Below are 25,608 nucleotides of genomic sequence, written 5' to 3'. Positions count from 1 at the left end.
GCCCGGCTCAGATCTGCCCATTTTCAATGAGATGCAATAGCTCCGCCTGGCAGTAGAGGGCAGTGTTGACCGTCTGCCAGCTCAGACAGGCTTCGAGGGGTATACCAGAGGCTGCAGCTATGAATTATGAATAGAAATAGCGAATAAACGAAATAACGAGCGCAGAAACGGTTGAAAATGGGGGACCCTGATGTAAACAAGACAAACGTCTTTCTCTGGTCTGCATCCCCTTAACAATTGTGTGTATTGAGCCGTACTGTATTGTACCCATTCTGCAATCTGTTAAATAAAGTTTTCATTCATTCAAGGGGATGCAGACCAGAGAAATACTTTAATCTTGTTTACATCAGGGTCCCCCATTTTCAATTCATAATGAATTATAAGTAAGAGTGCAATTAGCACCATGCAATCCATTATTTGTGGATCTAGCCCCTAGTGTTTTCTTCCAAGCTCAATTGAGTAATTTTCAGAAATATAATAAGCCCAGCTCTGGTTAAGCACAATATTTGAATTAGTCCTTCAAGATTGCATGTGGTAGAAACATTTGACTCTCTTTAGTTGAGGAAAGTCATAGACTTGGGAACTAAAATAATAAGCAGTGAGCTTTCTTTTACTCCAGAGAAATTACCCAAATGTACAACATGCATCAAAAGGTACACCAATGTTTTGTAAATGTGTTTCAGAATAAAGAAGATACTACAGAGTAAGACATGTACACAAACAGTTGCATCTAGTGAGAAAAGTGGATATATATACATACAAACAGAGAATGTACACAAAGAAAGAATTGTAAGCATGGGGAAATATATACATAGAGAAGATTTGTGACCGAACAATATGTACACATCTGGAAAATGACACTGAACATAAGAGCATTGTGCAATACCTGCACAGAATCAACTGATATAAGTCCACAGGAAATTATGGCTTCCACAAAGCCTGAATGCATCGCTATATGAAGTGTGAACTACATCTACTCATGCCCACCCCGGTAACATACGCAACCCTGATGGAGTCCTCACACATCTTTACTGTATTGGATCGCAGGGACTGGTTACGCCATGTTGGCTCCAGCACTTCACCAATAGAAGGTCTTGGTTACGCCATGTTGGCTCCAGCGTTCACCAATAGAAGGTCTTGCTGAGGAAACCAGCGGCAGCGTTGAGCCAGCTGCCGCTGGGGTCGCCCTTGGCTGTGGTGCGGGAGATGGCGCGGCCGTCGTCCTTCTCTGGGCTGTCCTCGTCTTCCGAGAGGTAGTCTGGCACCGCCGTGTTCTGCTGGACCTCCACCACCGCAGACGAGGTCAGAGGTAGGAGAACCTGAGGAGATCATTAGGCTTGCGGTTATTAAGGGTGTGGTTGGCATAGGGTTGGCATATGGCCTAAAAATAAAATCCCAGATTTTTTTTTTAAATCCAATATACGATTTTAATCGATTTTTTTTCTCTTGAGCAAAAACAAAAAAATTATCAAACCAAGATTAATGCCCCTATTGGGATTGAAGTGCAAACCTAACTTTCACCAATCTTCACTTATTTATTTTTTTTATAATAATATATACCGGTATATAATATAAAAGGTTACTCTTGATCAACTCTAACTTTCACCAAACATCACTTTTTGTCAAATAAAAGGTGACTCGTAAAAATCTATTAAAAATTTTCAAAATCGTCCTAAATCATTAATTCGAATTAATCTAAATATCGATTAATCGCCCAGCCCTCGTTGGCATGGAGACCCCTTTATTCAGGGGATCTTCATTAGGAACATCATGCCAACATTATGGGACATGCAATTTACAGTCTTCTCCAGAGTCACAAGAAATATATATACTTGTTTTCTCTGTTATGTTCAGTAGAAAGCTATCTGGCTGCACTCTAGCCTAGCTTAGCACAAATTGCGGATACGGACCACTAGCCTAGCTGTTGGCCAAAAACACTTCTCCCGAAGTTTTAAACTAGGCTAGTGGTCCGTATCGGCTTCCATTAATTTGTGCTGTGCTAGGCTAGCTTGCAGCCAGATAGCTTTCTACTAATTAATTAATGGCCCAGCCCCATGTTGTACAGGTCTGCCTTTGAGAGGGGGAGACAGTGGGCCAATATTTCCACATGTGTAAATGGTTGAAAGTTCATAAATTACTGAGCCACAATTTACTCAAATGCACAACATGCTTTTCCAATGGCTCATTAAGTGTATATTTAAAAAGAGTGTGCAAATCTTAAGTGTATTTTGCTTGATGAATGGGGCCCAGTGTGTTTCCATTCTAGCCCCGGAACTCACCTCCTCTCCTCACCACCTGCTGGGCTGATAACACCTTGGTGGAGGCGATGGCCGATGCCAGACTCTAGAGGGAAGGAGAGATTAGTTCAAGTTCAAGTTTCAAGTTTCTTTATTAGTTGTCATACAGAAGTACAGAATACTTTTATACAAAATGCTTCTTTCTGTTTCGCTCCAGAGACTGTGCTAGGCAAAAATAGATAAGTATAAAATAAGTATAGCAAGTATAAAATAGAAGTCAAGTACGTAGACAAAAATGTTCAGTATTTACATAATATACAATGCTCAATGTAGAGTAGAAGTAGCTGAGTTACCATACAATATACTATACAGTGCAAAGCAGAGGTGGGATGAGGTACAATTTAGGTACAATTTACAGTAAGGTGTAATGAGGTATGGGTTGTTGTGCAAATTCTTTACCAATAAATATAAAGTGTGCTTAGGTGTTCTAAAGTGGTTAAAGTGGGTGCTGCAGTGAGTTGTATGTTTAAAGTGAGTGTGCGTGCGTGTGGATGTGAGTGCATTTGATGGTTGTTACATAGTGTTATTGTTCGTTGAGCATCCTGATGGCCTGGGGATAGAAGCTTCTTCTGAGTCTCTCTGTGCTTGCCATGAGACTCCGGTATCGCTTGCCTGACCGCAGCAGTTCAAAGAGGCAGTTGTTTGGGTGGCTGGGGTCTTTGATTATTCTCTTAGCCTTACCCATGCACCGCTTGTTGTAAATGTCTTGGAGAGTGGGAAGCCCCCCTCCAATTGTGCGTTCGGCTGAGCGGGCCACTCTCTGTAGTCTGCTACGGTCTTGTGCGGTGCTATTCCCAAACCAGGATGTGATATTGCCAGTCAGGATGCTCTCTATTGTGCATGAGTAGAAGTTCTTAAGGATCTTCTGACTGACTTGGAACTTCCTTAGGCACCTGAGGAAGTAGAGGCGTTGCCGTGCCTTCTTCACAACACTGTCAATGTGTGTGGTCCATGTCAAGTCCTTGGATATGTGGACTCCGAGGTACTTAAAACTGTTCACTCTCTCAACCGGTGCCCCGTCGATGCTGAGGGGGCTGTAGTCCCTGACCCCCGACCTCCTAAAGTCCACAATCATCTCCTTTGTTTTGCTGATGTTCAGGGAGAGGCTGTTCTCTTGACACCATCCCGCTAGAACCTTGACCTCCTCCAGGTAGGCCCTCTCGTCGTTTGCAGAGATCAGGCCCACTTGGGTTAATGCTAATTGGACTGGATTTATATTATTGCGTTTTCTAATCTTCTGACCACTCAAAGCGGTGAAGGCAACCATGCAGGGCGCCATTGGGCTCATCGGGGGCAGTTGGTTAAGTGTCGCGCTCAAGGACACAAGATTCCAGAGTCAAGTCTACCGGTAATGACAAAAGTGTCAAAGCCCATTCATCTGCATCACAGACTTGGAACTTGCTAAATAAATCCTGTTCGAAGGCACCCAAAACTGTCAATTCTCACATTCACTCCATTTTGAGGCTAAACCTAAATGTTGTACCTTTATTTATATAGGTAAGTTATTGAGAATGGGTTAACTTGTACAATAACAACTACTCTAGGGGAGGGGTGCAAAATAAACTGTTGCATTATAATTTACCCAATTGTGTGACTAATGGTGTTCCCCCTTTCTTATACAAACAATAAATACATAAATAATTTATCACAAAAGTGCCTTCCATGCTGGCAAGCAGAGGACCTGCAGTTTGAGACGAGATAGAAGCCTCACTCCAGGAGGAAGCTCTAGTCCCTGAGACGAGATAGAAACCTCACTCCAAGAGGAAGCTCTAGTCCCTGAGACGAGATAGAAACCTCACTCCAAGAGGAAGCTCTAGTCCCTGAGACGAGATAGAAACCTCACTCCAAGAGGAAGCTCTAGTCCCTGAGACGAGATAGAAACCTCACTCCAAGAGGAAGCTCTAGTCCCTGAGACGAGATAGAAACCTCACTCCAAGAGGAAGCTCTAGTCCCTGAGACGAGATAGAAACCTCACTCCAAGAGGAAGCTCTAGTCCCTGAGACGAGATAGAAACCTCACTCCAGGAGGAAGCTCTAGTCCCTGAGAGCAGATAGAAGCCTCACTTCAACAGTAGTCCTTGCCAGCGTGAATGTCACCTAGTGGTGACATACTAGAATGTCCCTCTAGTATAGGGCTGTCTGTGTGTCTGGGGGCTAGTTACCTCTGTGGGCAGGTCAGAGCGGACGCGGACAGTGCATCTCTTGGAAGCCATCTGGAAGGTGAAGCTGATCACTCCTTTGACCCTCAGAAGAGCCTCCTCACACATACCACGCTGGTCCTGTGCCACACACACACACACACACACACACACACACGGTATCATCAGCATTGGTTAATTTAGGTACCTATCAGGGTTGGACTTGGGATCAATTCACTTTCAATTCAATTAATTCAGGGAGTGGATTTTCTTTAAGATTTCTTTCTTCACAATGCTATTGTGAAAATGGCCATTTCCTGTGTTTTGCATTGTTTTTACAGAATGAGGGGTTGTCCCAACACTGGGAAAATGTGAAATATGTGCATTGTGCCTTTTATGCAGTTCAGAACCCTCCCTCTTGAAACTAGCCATTCAGAATCTATGTAGTTAATTACACCTCATATGTGCACGTTGAAGGATGTCGAGGTTTTTTCAATGTATATAATGTATATATTGGGGGAGATGACAGCATCTAAAGGTGCCAGGTCAGAGAGGTAGATGTGGTGGTGGAGGCGGTCAGAGAGAGAGTCAATGTGTTTAGCAGCAGACTAAGATAGAGCCCAGGGCTTCGAGGTCGTTCAGCTAGCTTAAACATAACACTGATAAGGACTGGGAACAGTGCAGATTTGGTCAGAGAGAACTATGCAGAGTTTGACATTGAACCATACTAAAGGTTAAAAGCAGTTGCCATGGCAGCGTCACATAGTAACAAGAAGAGGGGCGGGGCCTGTCGTTGCTATGGCGAAGATAATATAATGGAGTTTTCTTCCGGGTACAGTTAGAATGAAAAACGAACCACACCGAAGAGCGCACGCGTTGATCAGAGACTTTCATCCCAGGGCTCCAGACTAACTTTTTTCACCACCGTCCCAGAACCGTCCCGAAATACAATTTTAACCGTCCCAAAGTGAATGTAACCGTCCCAAAAATCAAATGTCGTTTCTTTACTTTGGTTTTGTCGTCTATAGTTGTTATTGCCATAAGAAACACCATTCAGAGAAGGGGAGAATAAATTGATTTAGTCAAAAGGCTCCCAGGTGGAAAGATTTCACAAGAATAATTATGATTAAAAATAAATAGATATATATATATAAAAAAAAAAGTGTTTAACAAGGGATATTTGGTCACGGTGCTGTTATAGTCAACCAATTGGAGCCATGTTGATTATTCCTTCCATAGGAAAATATATTTAAATGTATTTGTATTTTATTTCGTTTTAGTTTTTTTTGTTATTACAAATGTGTGTGTTTATGGTTGAAAATGTTAGAGATAAATAAAGATCAAATATCCCTCTTCTAACAAGAAAGAAAAACGTAGTTTAGCTTTAAACTATATACTGTCATTGCGTCCAGAGATTCCACCTTTGATAACTAAAGTAATGACACTTGACTAGTAATGAAACATGTCCCTTAGATCGCACTGTCCTGGTCGATATTGATAACTGCTGCTAAAATAAAATAAGTCCCGAGTCGAGACTCCGTGCTCCTCTCAACGAATCCCAATAGTATGCAACTGCAGAGCCGCAGAGCCAGGGGCGCTTTCAGGTCCGGTCACAGGCCCGCTCAACAGCGCCCCCCACCCAACGGCTGAATTGCCAATGGCTGAATTGGAGTATTGCACTGTGCAATACTCCAATTCAGCCATTGGCAATTCAGCCGTTGGGTGGGGGGCGCTGTTGAGCGGGCCTGTGACCGGACCTGAAAGAGCCCCTGGCTCTGCGGCTCTGCAGCTGCATGCTATTCGCAAATCCAGCATGAGCCAGCTCCTGCTGCAGCCGTCTTTATCAGAACACTACACACATATCATAATGTTTACAGCAAACTGTAGTTGATCACCAGGTATGTTTTATTAACGTAGAATAATTCATATATATATATGCGCGCACTGACAGTCGGCTAATTGACATTTCCTGTGAAAAAAATTTAATCCTCTCCGTCCCCGTTTGCATCCCAAAAAAGATTTCTGTTCGTCCCAAATCAATATTTGATCGTCCCCGGGACGACGGGACATCGTTAGTCTCGAGCCCTGTTTCATCCCTCTCCACCCTCGCTGGATGGGGGAGGGGAGTGACACCTCATCACTAGCTTCGGCTAGCAGATATGGTTGTTGGCTACGACAAGGCCGCAACGACCACCAAGCGGGGTAACAGGAGATCATTAGAATAATGAATTTAGTGTTCCATCAAAGACTTTTCAAGGACAACACGAAATGGGTAACATCTGAGGTTTTTGTTTATGTAATAAACAACGATTCCAAGAAAGGTACTACGCCGTCCAGTGTCGAATTCTTATGTTTACGGATTGCATAAAGGGGAATGACCACGATGAGAAGACGTCGGAGAAATAAAACACAACGCAGAAACTACCCGAGCTAACCGATAGAGGTGATACTGGCTGATTGATCCAAATCTAACAATGTGAAGAGATCTCGGGAACATGTGTGTGTACAAAATGGTGGTTTCCTTGTAAATCTTCTCTTTTCTACCTAAAGTTGAACCTAAAATATGTTTCTGACAACATTTGCTATGGTAAGTTTGATATGCTATTCAGATTCAGATTCAGATTCCTTTATTGAGCCATTTGTGTAAAACACATTGGTAATTGTTGCAGCAATACAGTGTATGCATTCTTTCTTTTTTCACAGTAAACAAACGCCAACACAGACAAGAAACGAAAACAGTGCAGTGGGGGATTAATCAATAAATAAAATACATATATATATATATAAAGTGAAGTGTGCAGAGATCCAGTACGGACTAGTGCAGTGCAGTCAATGTCATTGTGCCAGTGTCACTTGGGGGCAGAGGGGGGGGGGGGGGGGTACCGAGGGGGGGGGGGGGGGGCCTGAGGCATTGATCAGCCTGGCGGCTGAGGGGAAGAAGCTCAGTCTGTGTCGAGCTTTCACAGCCTTTGGGATCCTCAGCCTTCTCCCAGAGGGGAGCAGGGTGAAGAGGCTGTGACCGGGGTGGGATGGGTCGGCCATGATCTTTCTCGCCCTCTTCAGCGCCCTGGAGTCGTGCAGGGACCTGAGGGAGGGCAGGGGACAGCCGATCACCCTCTCCGCGGAGCGAATCACCCGCTGCAGCTTGGCAAGATCTTTTGCCGCTGCAGCAGGGAACCAGGAGATGATGGAGTGGGTGAGGATGGACTCAATGATGGCCGTGTAGAATTGGGCCATCATGGTCCTCGGCAGTTTATATTTCTTCAACTGCCGGAGGAAGAACATCCTCCCCTGGGCCTTCTTGAGCAGGCCCGTGATGTTGAGCTCCCACTTCAAATCCCGGGAGATGGTCATGCCGAGGAATCGGCATGACTCCACGGAGGCCACCTGAGTGCCTCCCAGTATGATGGGAGGGGGCAGGGCTGCTTTCTATTGCTTTCTATTGCTATTGCTGGATCTTGAGTTATATTGTATCTGAAATGTCTAGTCTGGCAGTTTGATCCATGGTAGAGGCTCATGCACCACTGCTAGATGTACGATAATCTACTGAATACCCAGAGTAGGAGATGAGCCATGAAGTTGATTTATGTCTGTAAATGCTGTGTAGTGTGGATGCCTGCCTAATGTACATGAGTAGGGTGAGCAACATACATGCCATTACTGCTTTTTATTTATTGACTCATAGCTACTTTATTATCTTGAAATAATATAACACCCACCACCAGTTACTATGACATTGTTTATCATTACATACAATTTATCAAATTCTGAAAAACAGAACAAAATGTACTTTTTGGCTTTAGATTTAAAAGACTACCAGCCAGTGAGATCTTTTACCGGCCAAAAATGATAAATAGCTTGTTAGTATATCCCCATGTGTTATTATATGACTGTATTATGTATTATTCTTCCACTCTGAGATAAGATTATAAAAAAAAATGATATATATACATATGTAAATCAATATCTGTCTTTTGAAGAATTAGCCTAATCCATGTCAAAAAGAGTAGCCTATAGAGAGAAGAGAGAGTGCGCTATGGGGCTTAGTCACTCACTGTTGCAGCTGGAGTTGAGGTCAAAAACTAAACTCATCAAATGTGGGTGAAATTGAAGTGGATTTCCCAAGCTATTTCGGTTCTGCTCTGTTCAGAACCGGGTTGCTTAGTACTCTGCGTTGTGATTCAATACCTTTAAAGCTCTGGGAATTACTTCTCTTCTTTTCAGCGGTGCAGGCAGAAGGAATTAGGAGGAAAAGGGTTATATAACAGCTGTTTAATCAAAGTTTAAGAGTGTATAAGTTGTTTGAAAGTCTTTGTTCTCTGCTGATAACAAAGAGGATTCTGTTTTTCCCTCCAAAAAGTTCCTTTGTTCTTTTCTGCCGACCTGCTTGTGGATGAGATGGTCAACGGTCTTGTCCTGGTGAGTTGGGTTTTTTCAGAGTCCTCTTCCCCCCATCACACCCAGATCTTATAGCCAAGACCTGCCGGATCTTGTGATGTCATCAGAATGACATCACCAAATTCTTTCCTCCAATCCCAGGCCTGCTAAGCTTGCATTTGAAAATAGGGGTTTGGCTTAATAGGCCAACCCCCTTCACATAAACCCAGATAATAATTTCCCTGTATTTCTAATACTTTGATTGATGAACCTCAAAATATATTGATTACATAAACACAGATACATCATACTAAAACACATTACTTGTACACATTTATACAGTTTTAGTATGACTTCAGAATTATTATCCCAATGTAAACACTTCTCATTATATTTTACATCCAAAACTAAGTTGTGTGTGTATATGTGTGTGTATGTGTGGTCAGATTGTATGAATGTGTGTGTGTCTATGTGTGTGTGTGTGTGTGTGTGTCTGTGTGTGTCTGTGTGTGTGTGTGGGTATGTGTGTGTCTGTGTGTGTGTGTGAATGTGAATGTGAATGTGTGTGTGTGTGTCTGTGTGTGTGTGTCTGTGTGTGTGTGTGTGAGTCTATGTGTGTGTGTGTATGTGAATGTGAATGTAAGTGTGTGTGTGAATGGGTAACTAAGGCTTCCTGCCCCCCACCCCTGACGAACCCAGGTGGCTGATTGCGTAACCAGTTGTTGTAAACAGTTCCTCTATTGTCTTGGTTTGAAACTTGTCTACTCAGCTGTTCTCACAGGACCGGTTCCACAGATCACACAGGATACATGACTCTGTATCTTTAGACTCGGCTGTTGCCCACACTTTGTATGCAAATTCACTTTTGTTTGTGAACTCAAAATCCCTGTCTATTTTAGTGAGACTGGCAAAAGGGCAGAGTAATCTAATCACCAGAAGCATATATTTGGCTGACTTTACTATTGCAGCTGTTTTCTCTAAATATAACACATTAGTTTGATCCTGAGATCTATGTTGTTCCACTTTGACTGTTTCTATAAGACTTTTACACAACAGTTTAATTACTTTGATGATCTATGTTTCCAGAATCTACCACATTTCCACACTCGGATAGTTTACCTATCCTTAATATGTCAAACATAGATATCAATCTCTACACACTACTATCTAGATAATACTTAAGACATTTTATAAAATACATATAGTTTGCCACACTCAGATCCTAAAATTCAAATTAGCAATTTCAGTTTTTGTGATCCCGTGTACAGTCTTTAACAACCTGTTCTCGTACCAAGATCAATTTCCATTGGTTTCAACTGTGAGTTGTCAAATTCTGACTTGGAGCATTGAGGAGGGGGGTCTATGTTTTCTAGATTTGACCCGGCCTCCTCTTTATTGCTCAGAGCTGGTGCAGTTCACGACTGCTGGGTGCAACTCCCCATTCTGGGAGGTGGAATTTAGAAAGCAAATTGCCTTTCTATCACACCCCATCTTCTGTCAAGAACATCTTGACTCGTGTTGACCTCTATTAGGGGGTAGAGCCCCCTGCTGTATTTTCTATTGCTGTCACAGCGGTGGGGAGGTCGTCGCTGGCTGCTCGACCCCTGTTTACCCTTGGATGTGGAAGAGGTTCGCTTCTCTCCCCCTCCGCCTGGTCGTTTATAGGGGCGATAGCAGCTCCACCCTTTCGCTGGTTGACCCCCTGGTCAATGGTTGAGGCCTTGCTTCTGTTGACAGCCGGAGTTGTTGCTGAGGCCTAGCCGCCTGTCTCCTCGTTGGTTGTCTGTCGTTTCCCTCTGAAGCCTCAAGACTCGGTCACTGCGTTGGCCGAAACTCTCCCGGCCCGAGAGGTAGGCGTCCCCTGGTTCTCCGCAGTGTTGTGGCTCCCCATGGAACCGCTGGGTAGACACTAGCCAGTGTCCTGGATCAACAGTACCGATGGAGTCCTTGGTATTCCTTGTACCACACTCGGATGACTGCTGACTCCCCAACCTCCCATCCGTATCCTGCAGTGAATATATATCGCTTCGGGGGACAGTGCAGGTCACTTCTTACCACAACAATTGATTGAGAATCCATACTTTTCCTCCCTCAGACTCTCTTTACTGGTCTGAGCTTTGACAACTTTCTTTTCCAAATCATTTATCTATATATTTCCTGGCTTCTAGATCATTAATTTTCAAAATTCTGAAAAATTCACATGGCTCTCATTATATTATGCTGTCAAAACAGTGTACTCCTCCACTTCTCGATGTGGAATACACATTCAAACATCGTTACCTTCGTCCTTTGGACAGCTGCACCCCGGACCGGACGGTCAGCACTGACACATCCACTCTCCCAGTAATCCTGTGTGTATGGCAACAAATCACAGTCCGCCTTAAACACACATCTTCCACACTCTCCGCCAGCCTTCATCAAGCCCACGGAGTCCCCCACAAGCCAATTATCAATTGCACATGTTCACACCCTACACAAAGACAAATTTGGCCAATAGCGACCAAACCTATTGAGCTTCATTAATGTACAGAGAATCATGCTTCCCAACACTTTCACCAATCACGACACACCCCCAGCCCCTAAAACCGGGTATTCAATGGGCGGAGAACAAAAATCCATGAACTTGCTTCCTGTCCCTTCACTTTGTTCCCAGTCCATTTTACAGACATATACTACCCAGTCCTGATGTGTCGATCACTCCCAGCTTGCCAGGTACCCTAAGAAAAAATATACAGAAAGAAAGAAAACAGAAAACAAAACATACAAAGAAAAACCCATGCCAAACCAAATAAATGAAAAAATAATCCAAACTTGTGAGCTTTTTCTTTTTTTCTTTTCAACTAATTTTTAACCTATCATCTAGAGGCTTATGCACCCCTGTATTAACTAAGAAACAAAAAAGGGATATCAAATGAATAAACAAAATGAACGCTCCCGGCCTAAGTCAGGAATTGCTCGTAACACACTAGAAAAGAGGTTGGTCAATCAGAAATTTGTTATTTACAGCCTATCATTTCTAAACATCTGAATTGGACATGGTAATTTTAGGTGAATAATCTCACTTTTACTCTAATTGTTCTTTGCAAATTACTATGTGTATGTGTAACTATATTTATTTCTGTCCGTGAAAGCCTAACAATGTATTCCGCTCATATTACATTATACATCTCAGTAACATACATATTTTCCATTCATAATTTCTCACACAGTTACTATATTTCCCCCGTAACACCTAACCCTTTAGGTGTTAAATAACGCGCTTCCCACGAGAACAGAAATCAATTTTCAGTGTCTTATGTCACTGAAGTCCCCGTGCATTTAGAACAGTGTCACACAACCCGTTCATAACCACAGGCGCCGACTCCATCCCCACATTGAAAATCCTGCCGACCAATGACAGCTCACCGGTCAACCCGACCTGTGGCCCACGGCGTCACCCCCAGTTTGCAACCTGGAACGCGAAACCCCGGGCCTCCTACTCAAGGATATTCAAAGATCATTCCACTCACAACCCCTGCCACACACACACAGCACCTCTGATACCACTCACCCACCGTAACCACAGTCACCCAAATACCCACACACAATATAATCCGATGCGCGTAGTGTGGCAGCGAGCCATTGACGAGTGCACGCATAGCGCACCCCCGTTAATGCGCGGTGGCAGACAGCGAGCCCACCCCCGCCATGACGTCTAGCAGTCCCCGTACCCCTGTTAAAATGAAAAATGTGCGCAGTGTGGCAGCGAGCATCGACGAGTCGCACACACCGCATCCCCGTCAAAGCGTGGAGGCAGACAGTGAGCCACGACGAACTGTCTACCCACACCCCCATCGCAGGCGCAGCCGAGCAGAGTAAATATGCTCCGACCTACGGCCCACCAACATGAACGCCACACAAAAAATACTGACACGGAGCCCCCGCCTTACCAGCCGGAGCTCGTCCAAATGCAAGGAAAGAAGTACGAGCGCCCTGTCGACCAAAGCGTAGCCCTAACGCCAGCCAATACCACTGCCAGCACTAGAAATTCCCTAAAAATAACAATAAAACTGAATATAGAACAACACCCGCTCAATAAGTCCCAAACTCAACCTACAGCCTTTGAACCCTACAGTAAACAGCAATAAACAATAACCCTAGCACTACACCGCGTTTGAAACCCATACAAAAACAACATATCTATATACAGGCCCAAACTAGGAGAGAAAGAGAGAGCGTTTCAGGGGGGCCGAGGGGGGAAAAAATATATGGAAGAGAGGCGGTGTGGGAATGAGGGGAGTGAGGGGGAGGGAGTGAGAGGGGGGGGGGGGTAAGAGAGAGAGAGAAAGGGAGGGGAGGTGAGAGGGAGAGGGAGAGAGGAGAGGTGAGAGGGAAAGAAAGAGAGGGGGGGGGTGAAAGAGAAAGAGAGAGAGAGGGAGGTGAGAGGGAGAGAGGGGGGGGAAGGTGAGAGGGAGAGGGAGAGAGGGGGGAGGCGACAGGGAGAGGGAGGGAGGAGAGAGAGAGAGAGGGGGGGTGAGAGAGGGAAAGAAGGAGAGTGGGGGGGGTAAAAGAGAGAAAGAAAGAGAGGGGGGGGGTTGAAAGAGAGAGAGAGGGAGGGGAGGTGAGAGGGAGAGGGAAAGAGGCGAAAGGGAGAGGGAGGGAGGAGGGTGAGAGGGAGAGGGAGAGAGGGGGGAGGTGAAAGGGAGAGGGAGGGAGGAGAGAGAGAGAGAGGGGGGGTGAGAGAGGGAAAGAAGGAGAGTGGGGGGGGTAAAAGAGAGAAAGAAAGAGAGGGGGGGGGTGAAAGAGAAAGAGAGGGAGGGGAGGTGAGAGGGAGAGGGAGAGAGGCGAAAGGGAGAGGGAGGGAGGAGGGTGAGAGGGAGAGGGAGAGAGGGGGGAGGTGAAAGGGAGAGGGAGGGAGGAGGGTGAGAGAAGGAAAGAAAGAGGGGGGGGGGGGCGAAAGAGAAAGAGAGAGAGAGGGAGGGGAGGTGAGAGGGAGAGGGAGAGAGGCGAAAGGGAGAGGGAGGGAGGAGGGTGAGAGAAGGAAAGAAAGAGAGGGGGGGTGAAAGAGAGAGAGAGGGAGGGGAGGTGAGAGGGAGAGAGGGGGGAGGTGAAAGGGAGAGGGAGGGAGGAGGGTGAGAGAAGGAAGGAAAGAGAGGGGGGGGTGAAAGAGAAAGAGAGAGAGAGAGAGAGGGAGAGAGGGGGGAGGCGAAAGGGAGAGGGAGGGAGGAGAGAGAGAAGGAAAGAGAGAGAGGGAGAGGGGGGAGGGTGAGAGAAGGAAAGAGAGAGAGGGAGAGGGGGAAGGGTGAGAGAAGGAAAGAGAGTGAGAGAGGGGGGAGAGAAGGAAAGAAGGAGAGGGGGGGGGGGAGAGAAAGAAAGAGAGAGAGGGAGAGGGGGGAGGGTGAGAGAAGGAAAGAGAGAGAGGGAGGGGGGGGGGGGGGTGAGAGAGAGTGTACGAGGGGGAGGGGGGGCCAAGGCCCCACAATCCACCGCCAGATTAAAGCACAACAATCCAATCTCACTCTACCAGCACACCAACCCCCTAATGAAAACGTTCTGTGAGCAGAATCCAAAAATATTCATCCTGTCCTCTTCCGCCCCCTACCGTATTCCTAAATAAACTCCACCCTCCCCTCAACAATGGACGCTTGGCGCCCCTCCCAAAATGGACGCCGGCGCCCCTGCCAAGATGGACGCCCCCCGCGAGACATCCCGAGAGCCCCGCCATGCCATGACGTCAGCACAGTTAGCTTAGCTTCGTTAGCCACGTCGCGGGCCGTCAGACCGCGCACCCTTAAGATGTCACAACCGGCGACCATTTTAGCCGTTAGCGCGGCTAGGTAGCATTAGCCTAGCTTCACCCATGATCCCATAAAAACGTTCCCCAACGACTCACCGACCCGTTTCGCCGCGCGGGCCGACACCTCGCAATGTTAATATAACACCACATTCCCCACAACAGAATCCGAATTCCCTCAAAACGCCAGTGTAGTGATCTAAACAGAAATATAAAAACATAACAGCCCTCAGGCCGCCGCAAAACTCTAGTTTGACCCCTTTGTCGTCACCACCGGCGAGCTTAGAACGACTTCCGGGTCCCCGCAACACATAATCCCATTCACCTTAAACATTATACATCTATTTTATCCGCCACGAATATAAAAACTTTTAAGTGCCTTACACATCCCCGTAATCTCAAGACACTATCGATCGACCTTATACATTTGAACCTATGTCTATTTGTCCGCCGTATCCTCCGGTCGCCTCAGAGGCTAATACAACAGCTAACTGCTGCTGCGTTCCACGGGCCCCGAAAAACCGGCGTTATCATTACATTTCCCCACGGCCAACCGGTGACTTAAATTACATAATAATACAACTATACTCTCACACGTACCACCAATCATTCCTAACCATAGCCATTCGCCAACCATACATCCATACCCGCTTCCTAACTACAAATAAAAATACAAAATCAGCATTCACTCACATCATCGTCTCTCGAACGTCGCACAGCAGCGCGACTAGTAAACACTAGACCAAACGTAATTGCACACACTTTCATACTGCATGTTTAAGCTTACCATAGCTTTTGTTGAATTCCCACTAAGTACCTATCAGTCCGAATTGTTTCATTAAGTACTTATCTTGTTACAGCCTAACGCAGTTAATTAACACGCCTGCTGCGCTCAAAGTCAAACAAGACCCTTGCAGTCTGCCCGGCACGGTCCTAACACGCACACGTACCACCGTTTAACTTTGAGCACGAACCAGACCCCGCTTTTATTAAAAAGCCACGTATCTGGGTGTACTTCAGTTCCCCCGTAGAACTATTCCCCGTACTCTGTAACCTCACACGCCACTCCCCGGTCCCGAAGGTTCTCCTCATGCTTACCACACTTAACTCGCATGTTCTGAATGGTAACAGCGCTCTGTCCTCTTCCCATATTCTCTGTACTTCAGCTCCATTGTGGAACTATTCCCCGCACCCAATTTCACAGAGCTTCCCCTTCCATTCAGAACACCCAAATCATTCCTTATTAACTGCGCTCCATGTCTCAAGTATTACTTTCTAGGGTTCTAATAATCCCTCGAGAAGCGCACCCTATCGCACGCAAAACGGACCACCGTGGCTTCCTGGCCAGAAAAACCGTAGTCAGTCGCAATACGACGCTTATAACCTGTCTCGCAAACCAGTTTTGGCGGTGCACACTCATCTTTACCATATCTGACTTGCATGTTCTGAATAGTAACAGAGTTCTGTACACTTCCCCATATTCTCTGTACAACAGTTCTCCAGTGGAACTTCCCTGTACCCAATTACACAGCACTTCCCCTTCCATTCAGAACACCCAACTCATCACTTATTACTTCATGTTCACATGAGGTTAAGTCTTTAGCAAACCCCCCCTTGGTTCGAATTGAACACCCGTACACTTCATAACACTCACCTTTTTGGTAACTCTCCGGCTACGCGAAGACGATTTGTTGTTGTCGTTGTTGTTCAAGGTGAAGAAAGAGGAAAAAAAAAATTCTCTTTTGTTGTCGTTCAAAACGGACGTTTCTATTCAAGGGCCACAGCACCAAATGAAGTGGATTTCCCAAGCTATTTCGGTTCTGCTCTGTTCAGAACCGGGTTGCTTAGTACTCTGCATTGTGATTCAATACCTTTAAAGCTTTGGGAATTACTTCTATCTCCCAGCGGTGCAGGCAGAAGGAATTAGGAGGAAAAAGGTTATATAACAGCTGTTTAATCAAAGTTAAAGAGTGTATACAAATTACAATAAAGAATGCTATAGTTGTGATCAAAAACACTATGCCGTAATTGATACAACCAGAATAATATTACAGTAAAGAGAATGATAGTTGATGATGGCTTTGTTCCCTTGGCTTAGGGATCAAAGTATAGTTCTGTTTTTCCCTCCAAAAGTTCCTTTGTTCTTGCCCGCCTCGTGTGTAGATGGGTGTGGTTCCTCCTGGTGAGTTGGGTTTTCTTCAGAGTCCTCTTCCCCCCATCACACCCAGATCTTATAGCCAAGACCTGCCGGATCTTGTGATGTCATCAGAATGACATCACCAAATTCTTTCCTCCAATCCCAGGCCTGCTAAGCTTGCATTTGAAAATAGGGGTTTGGCTTAATAGGCCAACCCCCTTCACATAAACCCAGATAATAATTTCCCTGTATTTCTAATACTTTGATTGATGAACCTCAAAATATATTGATTACATAAACACAGATACATCATACTAAAACACATTACTTGTACACATTTATACAGTTTTAGTATGACTTCAGAATTATTATCCCAATGTAAACACTTCTCATTATATTTTACATCCAAAACTAAGTTGTGTGTGTATATGTGTGTGTATGTGTGGTCAGATTGTATGAATGTGTGTGTGTGTGTGTCTGTGTGTGTGTGTGTGTGTCTATGTGTGTGTGTGTGTGGGTATGTGTGTGTCTGTGTGTGTCTGTGTGTGTGTGAATGTGAATGTGTGTGTGTGTCTGTGTGTGTGTGTGTGAGTCTATGTGTGTGTGTGTGTGTGTGTATGTGAATGTGAATGTAAGTGTGTGTGTGAATGGGTAACTAAGGCTTCCTGCCCCCCACCCCTGACGAACCCAGGTGGCTGATTGCGTAACCAGTTGTTGTAAACAGTTCCTCTATTGTCTTGGTTTGAAACTTGTCTACTCAGCTGTTCTCACAGGACCGGTTCCACAGATCACACAGGATACATGACTCTGTATCTTTAGACTCGGCTGTTGCCCACACTTTGTATGCAAATTCACCTTTGTTTGTGAACTCAAAATCCCTGTCTATTTTAGTGAGACCGGCAAAAGGGCAGAGTAATCTAATCACCAGAAGCATATATTTGGCTGACTTTACTATTGCAGCTGTTTTCTCTAAATATAACACATTAGTTTGATCCTGAGATCTATGTTGTTCCACTTTGACTGTTTCTATAAGACTTTTACACAACAGTTTAATTACTTTGATGATCTATGTTTCCAGAATCTACCACAAAATGCACATAGTCCTGGCTTTAGGCAGAATCACGGACAGTGGTGTTATTTATATTTCAAACGTGATTCATGCGCACTAGTTAGATGACATGTTGCGCATGTTATGACTTTGAACGTCTGCCACTTCCACGGCAAAGACGGCACATAAGTAACGATAAGATACGTCGGTCATGAATATTCTGATACTGCGTCAAGCTGTGTGTGTGTGGCGGGAGAGAGAGACGGTGTGTGTCCTCAAGATACTGCGTCATGCGTGCGTGTGTGTGTGTGGCGGGAGAGAGAGACGGTGTGTGTCCTCAAGATACTGCGTTGTGTGTGTGGCGGGAGAGAGAGAGAGACGGTGTGTGTCCAAGATACTGCGTCATGTGTGTGTGGCGGGAGAGAGAGACGTGTGTGTCTTCAAGATACTGCGTCATGTGTGTGTGTGGCGGGAGAGAGTGAGAGACTGTGTGTGTCCTCAAGATACTGCGTCATGCGTGCCTGTGTGTGTGGCGGGAGAGAGAGAGACGGTGTGTCCAAGATACTGCGTCATGCGTGCCTGTGTGTGTGGCGGGAGAGAGAGAGACGTGTGTGTCCTCAAGATACTGCGTCATGTGTGTGTGTGTGGCGGGAGAGAGAGAGACGGTGTGTGTCCTCAAGATACTGCGTCATGTGTGTGTGTGTGGCGGGAGAGAGAGAGACGGTGTGTGTCCTCAAGATACTGCGTCATGTGTGTGTGTGTGTGGCGGGAGAGAGAGACGGTGTGTGTCCTCAAGATACTGCGTCGTGTGTGTGTGTGTGGCGGGAGAGAGAGAGACGTGTGTGTCCTCAAGATACTGCGTCATGTGTGTGTGTGTGGCGGGAGAGAGTGAGAGACGGTGTGTGTCCTCAAGCGTGCGTGTTTGTGGCGGGAGAGAGAGAGACAGTGTGTGTCCTCAAGATACTGCGTCATGCGTGTGTGTGTGGCGGGAGAGTGAGAGACAGTGTGTGTGTGTCCTCGCCACCTTACTCACAATGCTGTTCAGCCCATGGATGTGTAGCGTGACACACTTGGCCTTCTTGTTAGAGGAGTTGAGGAAGAATTGGGGCTTCTTCCTCCTCTCCGGGGTGCGGGGAGCAGAGTTGGGGGGTTTGCTCAAAACACTGTACACCTCCTTGGCCAGTGCCACGACGTCAATAGACAACTCTGACCTAGGTGGGGGGAGGGGGGGCATTAGAAGATGATTATATACATGTTCACCTTTGTCACACAACAACAAATTCCTATTAATTCACTGTATTTACTATTTGGCAAATAAAGAGTTTCTGATTTTTTATCACAGGACAAAACTAAAAGTTAAGCCAAAACACCCAAGATTCATTATTAATAATATTATTATTACCTCTCCATTAGGTTCTCCAGGCTCACCATCATGCCCAGTTCATTCTGCATGATGGAAAGGTTGGGCGACAACTCAGCTAAGTAGCGTAGGGTCTGAGGTCAGAAGAGAGAATGAAAGAGAGAGGGGGGGTGAATATGCAAAATCATCGTCCACTCTGTACTAATGTTTTGTCACCCAATTTACCATCATCATGCCATTAACTAATTCCGTGCCAACCACGAGTATAGTCGGGTTAACTCGCCATGCGTTCCGTGCCAATCACGAGTATAGTCGGGTTTTAATCGTTATTTCTTTTATTAGCGATATCCATTCATTTTTCATATATCCAGCCTGACATTATCATTGGGAATGGGTCTGAGCTCGCAAAGGGCAAATACCGCCGCCTATCGTCTCCCGTATGGTATTGCACATCATTGGATTGGATTGGCTGGGACTGTGCATCTAAAAAATAAGTCCGGTCCAGGTTTTACTTCTCAGGCATGCAGCTGGATACCATTGCATTGAGTCCCCCCACTGGGAGCATCGTGGATCATTGTGTTTTGGACTATAACGTTGAATCAATGGATGCGATCGATATTTGGAATGGCGATCAGGAATTGGATTAATCTTTTTGCATGACATCAGATGTGAGGTAAGGCCTTTATGTTACGAATCTTGGGGTAATCAGATGTTCCTATCACCGCCATCGGAGCGTGTGTGTGTGTGTGCCGTTAGCGCCGACCAAAGTACTTAGAAGCGATTTTTCAGACCCCGCTTCTCTTCATACATAACGACACATATACTATCGATAATCTAGCGTTTATTTGAAAACTATTCATAAATCAGCCGAAAAATTACGTGTTTTGTGTATTCCACTAAAGGGCTATTATCGCGGATTTCTCTGGAATTATTAGAAATGTCAAACTATACTCTTATTCAAAACGGTATAAAACGGAAATGTACAGATGAAAAAACAATCCGTTTCGTACATGTTGACTGCAAGCAAGTCATTGATAAGCGACTGGTGTATTAGACCCATAGCCATAATTTAAGATATAGTTTAAGCGTTCGCAAATATCCCCGTGCTCCCATTGACTAAAGCGCTGGCACGGAAAGGGCCATCAGCTGAGGGCGCTGTTGGCCCGGAATGAGTTAATCTGACAACTGTCAATGTCATTAAAGCTAATCCAGAGTTTTTTTTATTTTATTTTACAGCATCTTTAATTGTTGGTATTGGTATACCTCACCATTCTACACTGTACTGTATAGTAGCTGACTGTATAGACTGTACAGAAGTATAGACTGTACATATACTGTATATATGTATATTGAAATTTTTTGTTTTGTTTACACTTGTTTACGTACTTGACTTTCTATTTTATACTTATATTATACTATTTTACACTATCTTGTTATTTTTATCTAGCACACTCTCAGGAGCAAAACAGAAAGAAGCATTTCATGCAAAAGTATTCTGTATTTATGTATGACAACTAATAAAGAAACACCCAACACCCTGATGAAGGCCCTGTGTAGGCCGAAACATGTCGGTTTATTTTAAATTCTCTAAATAATGTGAGCCATAAAATAAAGGCATTTTAAAACTTGTAGAGCTGCCTTGGATCTCAACTTTTTTATAACTAATAAAGAAACTTGAACTTGTTGGTATCTGTACAAGGGCTGCCCCTAGGGATGGGAATTGATAAGATTTTATCGATACGATTCCATTATCGATTCTGCTTATCAATCCGATTCTTTATCGATCCCTGATCGATTTATAATTTACATAAATAAATTGGAAATGCAACAGAACTAAGCTGGTTAGAATAACAACATACAACTTGACATTTCTGATTGTCATTTATTGTTGAGCCCCATGTCAGAAATATACAAAAACTGTAAAAAAAAAAAAAAAAATCACTATAGCATACACTTAAATAAAAATAATGTATTTGAGATTCTCTTAAAAAAAATTATTTCGAATTTTTTTATTCTTAAACTAATTGAATCTATTGAATAACGACCTGTTGAATGTAACTACAGTTCAATATCTTAATTAAACTAATTGAATCTATTGAACCGTAGTTGCATTCAACAGGTCGTTATTCCTCTGACTTCTCCGTCCTTGGTCTTACACACACACACACACACACACACACACACACACACCACACACCACACACCACACACCACACACACACACACACACACAGCTCCCTCTCCGGTCCCCGCTCGCCCCTGTCCTGTAAGGTATTGGCTCGTGTTGCTACACGGACATGTTTGTATGTTGTACGGTACTTCCTGACTTACCTACTAGTAAACAACAGTCAACGTGATCACACGCTCTCCGTCTCTTATTATATGTGAACTAAAGAGTACAAGGTTTACAAAACAGCCCCCATCCACTTTTTATTTAATTTTTTTTGTACCTGTACTACCTGCTGTCAGCTGTTATCTCTCTCTGTGTGTCTGCATTGAGCTTGGTTAGCTAGCGTTAGCTTCGCGGCTGTTAGGTTGCCCTGAATTAAATGAATGACTCGGTTCTAAAGCATTCGAGTAGTTTTCAATCACTGCACTTAGAAACAGTCAAACAGCGGGAGCGTTTCGGCTGCATGCTAACGCTAACGTATTGTTTTGAAATGCGCAACTGTCGGAAAAACCTGGCAGCGATAAGAGGAATCGATAGTCAGCGGGAACCGGTTTTCGATTCCCATCCCTAGCTGCCCCTCTTAGCAATTAATCAGTTGGTTACCTAGGTCTTAGTCAACTAAGATTTTGTTACTTGGTTAGTCGTATTTTATGCTTCCCCCCCGCCCGCTGAATGAGATAATACCTGAAAAATGATAAGCACGTCATGAGCACTAAATGAATATAGCTCATTCTAACAATGGGTAACACAATTCTACCTGACTATTAGTCAAGCAATAATTTCTTTAATCAAGGACCGTATCGGAAGAGTTTGACTAGTCGGTGGAATCCCCCCCCCCCCAAGTAACCCCACATAACCCAACTCAAAATACAGGTTTGTTTATTTGTTTACAATAATTTCACATGTAAATAAAGATTTCACAGCTATGAAGTGCTGTATAATTTCAGATTTGGCTGCCAATCAAATACCATCAGTCCTTGCGACAAGAGCTCAGTCAATTAATGTCAGAATAAACAATTCCTCCAATATTATACATATTTCAGAGGGAGTGGAGCCATCTCCTTTTTGTTTACGTTTCCAGGCTCCAAACCTAAACCATCATCACCCACCTGCAGAGTGGTCATCAGTACTTGTGGGTTCTGGTGGTCCAGGAAGAGAACCAGTCCGGGCAGACAGCCCTGGTCCTGGACTATGGCCCCCCGGTTCTGTGACTCAGATGCCAGGTCCCGCTGCTGGGTCACCACCAGGGGCGTTTTTAGGGTTAGGAAACATTGGGGGCTTCACCCCAGGGGGGTGGAGGGGGGGTAACCCCCCCCCCTTTATTTTTTTTTTTTTTAAGCACAGAAATACGCAATTTTAGAGTAATTAGAGATGAATACTGAATAACTAGAATCATTAGAGGTTCTCAAAGTGAGGTCCAGGTCCATGAGAGGGATCTGGGCAGTCCCCATAGAAAATTCAAAGTTAACAGGACCAAATCATCAGTTTCTTATTTATTTATTTAGCCAGATTAAACATTGATCTGGTCCAAGAAGCCCCTACATGATTACAAATATACATATATACAATATATATATATATATATATATATATATATATATATATATATATATATATATATATATATATATATATATATATATATATATATATATATATACTGTACATACATACACATATACACCAATAACAAAATAAAAACACAGTTAAGAATCATACACATAAGCAAATAAACAAACAAACAAACATATGCACAGCCTATGTACAAAATAAATAAACAGTTCATCTCTAGTCTTTACAGTTTTCTTCAATTGCATAAACACTCAAATCAAAAGTATTACACAATTATCAAAACCTTACACTCAATGAGCAAAATATAGGCCCAGATTTGCACCCCTACAATGTCAGCCTCACTTTTTGCAAAACAATACACACAGTGATTTGCAAAACACTAAACACACTTGCATTACATTAGACACAGAATGTCAAAATACCACACATATGAGCCAATTGGTTAACACAGCCATCAGATGCACAAACACACCATTGCTTAATTGTAGATACACAATCAGGTTTAAGCACTATAAAAATGCAGCAGGTGAGTTCACCTGTCTTCAACCAAAATGGAAGGAGAGTGAAGTACTGTACACAGAGAACGTGAAAATATACAATACATTCACCAAACACTACACAAGACAACCAATGATGCAGACTGATGAAAATATAAATTGTCTCCCATTTTCCCAAATCAGTCAACATGTCAACATGGAGAATCACAACAAAAAAGTATCTTGCCAGATCCAGCTAGGCAAAGAGATAATGTCTAGTATTTTCTGTTTAGATTTTTTCAAAAATAAATTGTATTACTGTAATTTTAACCTGTACTGGATACAGTATTTTATGTTTGTCTGATATTTGCTGAGCTTACAGTGTTATGCACATAGTAGCATGAAAACGGGGACATGTATTGTTGTGATTCTCCATGTTGAAATGTTGACTGATTTGGTTATATGGAGAGAACATTTATATTTTCATCAGTCTGCATCATTGATTTGGGTATATGGAGAGAAAATGTTATTTTTTTCATCAGTCTGCATCATTGATTTGGGTATATGTAGATAAATAAATTATATTTTCGTCAGTCTACAGCATTGGTCTTGTGTAGTGTTTGGTGAATTTATTGTATATTTGCACATTCTCTGCGTACTTCACTTACAGTACTCTAATCACTGAGAAGTAGAATTGCTAAATGTGTTTTAGGTTAAGCACAGCAGTGTGTGTAACTGGTTCAAACAGAATTAAGTCATTATGAAATGTGTGTTTCATATGGTAACAAAATTAGTGTATGGTTTTGACAAGTGTTTAATTTAGCAAAGGATCTGAGGTGTTCTGATAATTGTGTGTGTGGTTGTGCTAATTGTGTGTTTTGAAACACCGGGCCCCGTTTTCAAAATCATGCTTAGGCAATCGAAAAAAACTATTGTGTGTTTCATTATATACATTATGTTTCAGTCTTCTCGTAAAAAAAAGATTCGATTTTTGGGTCTTTTCCTGCCTTTGGTCCGCTTTGCATTCACATCTCAAATGAACCGCAGCAGGGTTCACTTGCAAGAGTGAATGAGCTTTCACACCACCCCAAACCAACCGGACTATCCGAGGTTCGATTAAAGCTTATTATAGGACACTGGACATGGGTATGGATGGCTCCAGTTGCTGCTGCGTTAAAGTGCACATCTTCAATATCTGTACTATTTAAAAGCACAGTGCAGGACACACTCAAAGGTTATCGCACCTCAGAGATGGCAGTGGACATGTATGACAGGACAAAGGCCATATGTAATGGCCTTTGGATTGAGGAACATACTACCAGCCAAAGGAGGAAGCAGAAAAGGATGGGCGAGTATGTAGTTGAGTCATCTTGTGGCACAAGCTCAGACCTCAGCTCAGGAGATCAGCTGAGACAGAGACTGTTCTATCCAGTCGTCGACAGAATACTGCAAGAGCTTGAGAGCAGGTTCTCATGAGTTGGATAACAACTTATGAGAGGCATACAGGCATGTTATCCAGCCTCAGACCAGTTTCTCTCAGTGGAATTGCTGCAACCCCTCGCCACACATTACAATATCCAACTATGAGGAGATCACAGTTGCAAAGTGTTTCCTGGTCAGGACAGGCAGAGATGCAGTCCCTACTATCCAAAGTGTCTTTTCCCTCCTGGATGATAATAATAATAATAATAATAATAATAATAATAATAATAATAATGCATTTGATTTATAAGGCGCCTTTCAGGACACTAAAAAAAAAGTCCACAAATCGGTGAATGAAAGAATTATAGGATCAAATGAAAACTACTTACTAAAAATGTTTAAAAGTACTAAAAACCAACAAAAAATACCAAACACTAACAAACATTCAGCACAGACAATGGGGATGCTGACAAAAAAAAAAAGAAAAAAAAATGTAAACAATTTTTTTTTATTTTTTTTTATTTAGATCCGGGGCTAGGAGAAAAACATCCGGGGCTAAAGCCCCGGAAGCCCAGGGCTAACGACGCCACTGGTCACCACTGACAGCGCATCCATCATTTTACCAACTGCCTGAACAGTAAACTAAGGAAAAAAACATTACCATTACAATAGTAGGTAGGTAGGTAGGTAGGTAGGTAGGTAGGTAGGTATAGTACGCATGCGTGTGTGTATGCATGTCCATCCCACCCACCACCACTACCCCTCCTAATGTACAGTCTCCTCCCCATCATATGTATATAATCTGTTAGGATCTCTGGGTAACAGTACTGTATATTTGC

At 43.8% G+C, this 25,608-nt stretch overlaps 1 pseudogene across 1 annotated transcript; it reads right to left on the bottom strand.

The window, feature by feature from the left end:
- Positions 1-1,121: 1,121 nt before the first annotated feature.
- LOC311225962 (armadillo repeat-containing protein 1-like) lies at positions 1,122-25,384 on the bottom strand (annotated as a pseudogene). The gene is made up of 7 exons: positions 25,374-25,384; positions 22,409-22,577; positions 19,172-19,263; positions 18,803-18,980; positions 4,459-4,575; positions 2,280-2,343; positions 1,122-1,319 (listed from the first exon to the last, which is right to left on the bottom strand). The product of its transcript is annotated as an armadillo repeat-containing protein 1-like (transcript).
- Between the last annotated feature and the right edge of the window lie 224 nt (positions 25,385-25,608).

Source organism: Notolepis coatsorum (genome assembly GCF_963971535.1).
Source record: "Notolepis coatsorum genome assembly, chromosome: 3".
NCBI classification, from domain to species: Eukaryota; Metazoa; Chordata; class Actinopteri; order Aulopiformes; family Paralepididae; genus Notolepis; species Notolepis coatsorum.
The sequence above is the reverse complement of the archived record's forward strand: the minus strand, read 5'-3'. Positions and strand labels throughout refer to the sequence as shown.